We start from the raw sequence: 7,118 nt of genomic DNA, 5'->3' as shown, positions 1-7,118 counted from the left end.
ATGTTTTGAGTAACCAGTCACCACCGGTCTGCACAGGTCCACGCAGCCCCCGATGCGGATGTCTGTGCGCATCCCAAAGTCTATGACCATGCGGACTGTACGTGCTACAAGCACCCCGACATCACGTGTGCGCCAAAAGCAAAATGGACGCTCGTTTTGTGTACTGTACGTATTCCCAGTTGAGCCTAATCTCATTAAGTGGATACACACAACATTTTCTTTTTCTGACTGTTTTTCTTGTCGTTTAGCCAAATAGAACAAAACAAAGGAGCTCTCCTTCTTGCTGCTGTGAGGGAGCCATCTTGTTGTCTAGTGCATGTGTGGAACCATAGACGCAATTAACAATTGCCCTTTTCATTAGCCACGATGGCAATCTTTCCCCTAAACCTTGACCATACCGTGGTTGCCATGTACATAAAATCAAACATTTCTGTCTGAATTTGGTTTGGGAAAGAAAAAAAATCCCTGCAGCCAGAAATCAAAGCCCACATCTCGTGGAAAGCCCTCCCAGCTGAGTGGAGGCTGTTCCAGCAGCAGAGTAATGCTCCTGGTTCTGGAATGACATGTTCAACGAGCGTGGGCGTATAGCATTCGGGTGTCCACGTACTTTCTCTTCTGGTGTTTCGCACGCTTTTGGGCCACGTACTGTATGTGATACCGACAGACAGTAAGATGATGTAAAGCTGCTTAAAGGGGAAAACGGAATGTTTAAGGGGGTTGACACCGAGAGCTCGCTTTAACTCTAACTGTAGCTGTAGTGCTGGACGGGTACTATACTGCCTACACAATGCATACCATAACCTCCCTCAGCACCGCACGTAACACAGAGAGATGCTCACAAAATGAATGAACGAAGAAACCAGCAGGCTGGCAGAGTCTGTGTGTGTGTGTGTGTGTGTGTGTGTGTGTGTGTGTGTGTGTGTGTGTGTTTCTTCAGCCTGTAAGGCACACTGTGACCCAGATAGCATAAAGGATTTCACGCATTCGGGATCCCTCTAAATTAAAGACACTCACTTCTCTTTCTTCTCTCTCTTCTCCGTCATGGGGAGGGCAGGGAGGGATTGAAAATGGTGTCATGGACAGAGGAGAGAACACATCTCCTCCTCCTCCTCCTCCGCTCTCCCCTCCACCCTCCCTCTCCTCCATCCCCTCTTCTTACTAAATCATCAAAAGGAGTTAAAATGCCAACAGACGTAATGAGGTTGTGGAGTCTACCGCCCCCCACACCCCCTTTTTTTCATCTCTACCCCACTCCACTCCCCCGCTCTCTCTTTCCCAACTCTCTTCTTCTTCATGCGTTTCCTCTTTCTGTATAGCAGGTGGTGTCAAAGTCTACGTTTTGTGATATATTTTTCTTATTTTAAACAAATCCCATGATGTGCAGACCCAAACTAACAACGAATGTCTCCTACTAAAAAAAAATAAGTGTGTATCCAAAGCCTGATATATCTTATTCCTCTGTGCCGCAGAGCTCCATTGTTTATCGTCTATTACAGGAGAGGAGTGCTCCGGTGATTCAGTATTGCACTTGTATAAAGAGTTGGGGGAGACGGATGAAAAACAGATTGGTCAAAATCGAAGCAGCATAGACAAAGATATCCGGACTTTTAGTCCCCAGTATGAGTCAAGCTCCAAAACTGGTTTATCCTACATTTCCCATAATGCAACCAGGAACATATTTCTGTTGGTCTGTACTTGGTCTGCAACTTCTGTGTGTCACGTGACACCATTGAGCCCAAAAAGACTTTCTCCCGTAGACTTAAATTGGAAAGATACAGGGGGGATTTTTTTTTAGGTAAATCAACCCCCCAGTACGAACACAATAGTCCTTATTTAAATCATTAGGTCCTTAAAGTTGTAAAATGCACTAATAGCTGAATCCAGAGTTAATTCCCTTCCTTCGTTCATGTGAATGAGACCCAGCGGGGGTTTGGGAGACGGGGTTAAAGGAAACGCTACTGCGCCTGCTCTATGGGCCCAATGGATGTGAAAGATCACTCCTCATTCGAGCCATTTTGGCTTCATTCGCCACTGAGCAACTTTCATAGGAATGAACAGCGGCCCGCCTACAATGCTGTATCCAGTTCTCTTTATACATCAATGCTCTGCATGGGAAATATCCACATCTTCCTCCATGTCTCCAGTGTTTAACGCAGGATCTCTGTTATTAAAGCTACTACGAGGAACTTTCATTTTGTGTTGCTTTTGGTGGTCCCTGTGGACAACAGCAGTAGTGTTTCTGAGCACTAGGGTCCCTCTAGAAAACGTCTCATTTTACTGCATCGGGCTTTGACATTCTGCCCCGCTCAGTCCTGGTTCTGGTCCCGCCTCCCCCCTGCCTCCAGCGGAACCAGCAATACAGCCTGGGCCTCCAGCAGCGTGTTGTCGGTGTTCGTCCTGGCTGGAGGAGGAGCCGCCGCTCAAAAACAGCAAAAACAAACACTTTTAATGGACGTAAACTGACGGTACCAGGTTGCCCCAAAGGATTACATTACAGCTGATTTAGCGGCTGGCGGCTGCAGCGTTCTCCCTCAATACTGGACCAATTTTAAAAAGTGTTGTCCCCATTAGTCACTTATACACCAAAACATGGAAAATAAGAGTACAGGCTGAAAAATACCAAAAAAGTCCTTTAAGCTCTGTTTTTGCGGGATTTATTTTAAAGTGTTTTTATTTGAGCCCAAAACATGGCAAGAAGGAGTGGAAATGTACCCATTACAGCTGATTTATCACTGCAGACTGCACACTGTCACAACCCTGTCTGAAATCTTGGAATAATAAGGATACAGCACTGTTATATCAGATATACACAGAGGGAGACTATGGCGGGGTGAAAGACAGACAGATAGATAGACAGATAGATAGATAGATAGATAGATAGATAGATTAAACAGCAATTAAATATTAAACAGCTTTTGGTCAGTATTACAGTAATAATTGAGATGAGGAAAACACTCAACAGTGCCAGTAGTAATGAGCGCTGCAGCAGAAGAAAAGATGCATTCTGTATCAGGTCAGTTTACAGGAGCTGTCCGTTCAGCACACCAACACAAGACCATAGAGCAGCAATATACAGTAACTGTTGTTTGTCACATGCTTTTGCTTTTCTGTTTCCCATATGCCTCCTGCTTAATTATGTGTTCTAGCAAACCATTAGTGGCTCACAGCGTGATACGACTGAAGCAGAGAATCAAATACTCATTAAGTAGGCCTTTATTTTAGTTTTGCTAACGACATAAGGCTATATATTTTTCTTCCTGCTGGAAGAATGCATGGTTGTAGTTAAGCAGGGCAATTTCATCTACATAGCCCAAAATCTAAATCCTTGGAGCCTCGATTTGGATAGCAAAAAAAAACCTTTAACGGGGAAAAAAGGGAGAGACCAACAAAGAAAAGATTAGACATACAATATGGTTGATGTCATATATAAAGAGTAGACATAAATAGCAATCGTACAATTACACTACATCAAGCCAATTCCAGGTGCTGCTAAGCACTAACACTAGTGGAGCGGATAGTGGAAGAATCATGTGATATCTTGTGATACAAGCACCAAATTTGGCATGATGATTCCCGAGGGGACGCTTAGCAAATATGAACGATTGGCCACTTGATAATCCAAGATGGCGGCCAAATTGACATGCCGATAATGATTTATCTCATAGAAATTCATCTACTTGGTCGAGTAGGGGATCGGTAGTCCAAAGTTTCCTTCCCTGAAAGACCAGATGAGCAAGAATATGACAAAGCTCCATATCCAACACTAGGTGCTAGAACTGGAACTGTGGACTCTCAAGCCGCAAAAACCCACAAAGCAAAGACTCAGCGGACAGCCAGAAGGTAAGAAACGATTATTGGAGGATGTTAACGCTGTAAAAATTAGATCAAGCATACCAGAAAACATATAACTCTATACATCACACATTCAAATTGACCAAGTACATGCATTTCCTTAAGAAAAACATTCTCTGCGAGTAAATTTGAAAGCCATCTTTAAAACTGGCCCCCATATTGCAGTTAAAAATTTATTGAAAAATCGATGTTATCCGCTCCACTACTGGTGGTATTTGACGCCCTGGGAATGAGAACCGGCTTGTTTCATCTAGAATATCTCAGTTCCACACTTGATACTTGATGACATCACAAGTTTGAGTTTTAGCGCTCTAGTTTTGGGATTTGGGAGAGAGTTGTTCATGTTTACTAATATATTTTTGGACTGTCTTAGACCATAGGAATAACGTATGATGAATTTTGAAAATGGACATAGTTCCCCTTTAAGATCACTCATTAACATGTATAATCTGTACAAAGAGAAGTTTAAAAATGTGTGCTTTTAGAGCGAATTACCCATCTCAGCCTTTAAAGCTTGCTGCTAAAAAAAAAACCTCAAATGATGCTGTGAATATGAATCAGGAAACAAATTATAAAACCAATTTTTGTGAAATATATGATCCGCCAGCAGAGATAACTTCACATCACTGACTGTACATGTTGCACAGGACTTGCCTAAAATGTACACTTTATTAAATTATTGCATCATTGTAGTAATTGTGGAGTCAAATCAGTCTCAATATTAATGGATTTACACAAAAGGATTCATAAATATATTTTGTGATTTATAGATAAATGACTCTCTCCGCAAAAATATGTTCAACGCACACAATAATAGTTATCGTTGTATATAAATGTAAAAAAAAATCCACATATAAAAAGAATAAGGTTCACAAATATATTTCTGATGCACACACAAATATTTCCTGTTTTAAATACATGTAATATAAATTCATAAATACATGTTTATTTGCAATTTTCATCAAAAAACATATTTGGATGTTGTTACATTTATATACAAACTATTGAACCTGCATTTACAAACTGCGTGTCGTGTGTGAACTTCACTGCATTTTTTTCAACGGAGAATTAACTGTAGCCAATCAGATGTCTCCCTCCTTTTCAGCCAATCACATGGGCGTGCCCCCACGAGGGTATGTATGACTTGCGGGAGGACCCGTACCTACTCTGCCTCTGATTGGCTACTGGCTTCTAAAGGCTAAGGTAGGTAGCTATGATGCTAACCGGATCTTCCAACGAGCCCGGAAGGAGTTCTTTTGTTCCTGCAGTCCGCAGGTAGTTTACGCGGTCCAAACAACGGTTTGTTTTTTCATCATTAAATTCACTTCTAGGAATGTCTGAGGCGATAAATCAACTGTGTAGATTTTGATGGCAGTTTTATGAAAATTGATGGCGAATCGAAAGAGTTTCAGAGTTTAGAAGCTCCGCAAGTCCTCCCGTTAGCCTTTAGAAGCTAGTAGCCAATCAGAGGCAGATTAGGGGCGGGTCTTCGCTCATATGATTGGCTGAAAAGGCATCTGATTGGCTACAGATAATTCCCTGTTGAGAAAAAATGTATGTGTGGATCGGGCGACATCAGGGAAATCAAAAAAAAGTTGACACATGACAAACAACAGTTTGTATATAACTGTAACAACATCCAAATAATAATACAATATAATACTTTTAAATTCATATATTTGTGGATTTCTAAAACAAGAATCAGAAATTAATTTGTGAACCTTATTTTTTATATGTTGATTTTTTTACATTTATATACAACCATAACTATTTTTGTGTGCATTGAAAAATTATTTTTGTTTTGTTTTGAGTCATTTATATTTATATATAGATCACAAAATACATTTGTGAATCCTTCTGTGTGCATTCATTAATATTGAGACTGATCTAACTCCATAAGAACATACAGTAATACATTTTAATTCCATACTTTATAATGCATAATACAGAAAGTAAAGTACAAAATTAAAAAAACAGTAATGGACGTGTTACAAAACAGCATTTCATTTTCTCAATGTCTGTTTCAATTCACGTCTAATCTGTTTAGCCGTCGGTTGTGAGAGGAAACGCAGCAATGTAACAGGGTGTACACACAGACACATACACACGCAAACACACACACACACACACACACTGCAGTCAACGTGAGATGTTCTGACACATCTGGAGGAAAAGCCCCTTGCATGTAAACGCACAGACGCGCGCGCACACACACTTTTCTTTTAACAGTTTTGCCAGATCCAAACCTCCTCGTGTGTGTGTGTGTGTGTGTGTGTGTGTGTGTGTGTGTGTGTGTGTGTGTGTGTGTGTCTGTATATGCTTTTTAACTCTGACCCACATATTAGCAGACCACAGAGGAGGCTGGGGGATGTGCAGGCATCATATTTTAAAAATGCAGGTAGCTGGATTTTATGCATTCAACCAAAAATAATACAGTCGAACACACAGACACACACAAACACACAGACACACACACACACACACACAGAGAAAGATAGAGAGAGAGAGAGAGAAAAAAAGGTTACAATATTGTAACCCTAGCTCTATAAGCAAAGGCGGAGCTGCATTATATGGGTAATACTCTCCTCCAATCAGGCGCATGCCTTTGCCCACTGAATTTTGCATAAACGTAGCCGGCCAATCAGGACGTGCCTACCCGAATACGTGCGGACCCCACGGTATAAAGCAGTGTCCCTCGCCACCTGGTATCCCACGCCCTCTTCAGGAAGCGGCACAGGAGCGTCAGGTAGAGGTAGCAGGCTCCGCCTGTGCTTATACAGTAGAACTAGGGTTACAATATTGTAACCTTCGTTCTAACTCACCCAGGCTCCGCCCTCTACCGGACTCTATGGGAACAGTGGGTGGAGCCCGGTGGATGTACAGTACGTTCTGCCGCGACACCACATCGACCTAACCACACTGATCCAGACTGGCTAAGGATTAGACACCTCAGCCCGCCTACTTCTTTATAACCTAGGCCGCCACAGCGGAGAAGTAAGGGGCTCCTATATAGACACCTCAGATAATACACAACTGATCTGATTAAAGCCATGACCTAACTGTGCAGGGGGTCAAGAGACAAACAGTAGACACCCTGCACACCACATTCCCCGTGTCATCAAGGAGCACAGGATCATGTAGGTGTATCACGCCCAGAGGGGGGACCCTGAAAAGGATCCCGACATGTCAAAGAACAGTGTGAATGGACGACGCATCGACGATGACACCGCCGTACATGTGTGCTCGACACTCACCCCACCGAACAA

General features: G+C 42.3%; 1 protein-coding gene across 17 annotated transcripts in view; it reads right to left on the bottom strand.

Annotated features, from left to right (window-relative positions):
* Window positions 1-7,118, bottom strand: part of rbfox1 (RNA binding fox-1 homolog 1) — a 203,626-nt gene that overhangs the window by 139,922 nt on the left and 56,586 nt on the right. The window lies entirely within an intron of this gene.

Source organism: Sebastes umbrosus, chromosome 14 (genome assembly GCF_015220745.1).
Source record: "Sebastes umbrosus isolate fSebUmb1 chromosome 14, fSebUmb1.pri, whole genome shotgun sequence".
Classification (NCBI taxonomy): Eukaryota; Metazoa; Chordata; class Actinopteri; order Perciformes; family Sebastidae; genus Sebastes; species Sebastes umbrosus.
Note: the sequence above shows the minus strand (reverse complement) of the source record. Positions and strands in the feature narration are given on the sequence as shown.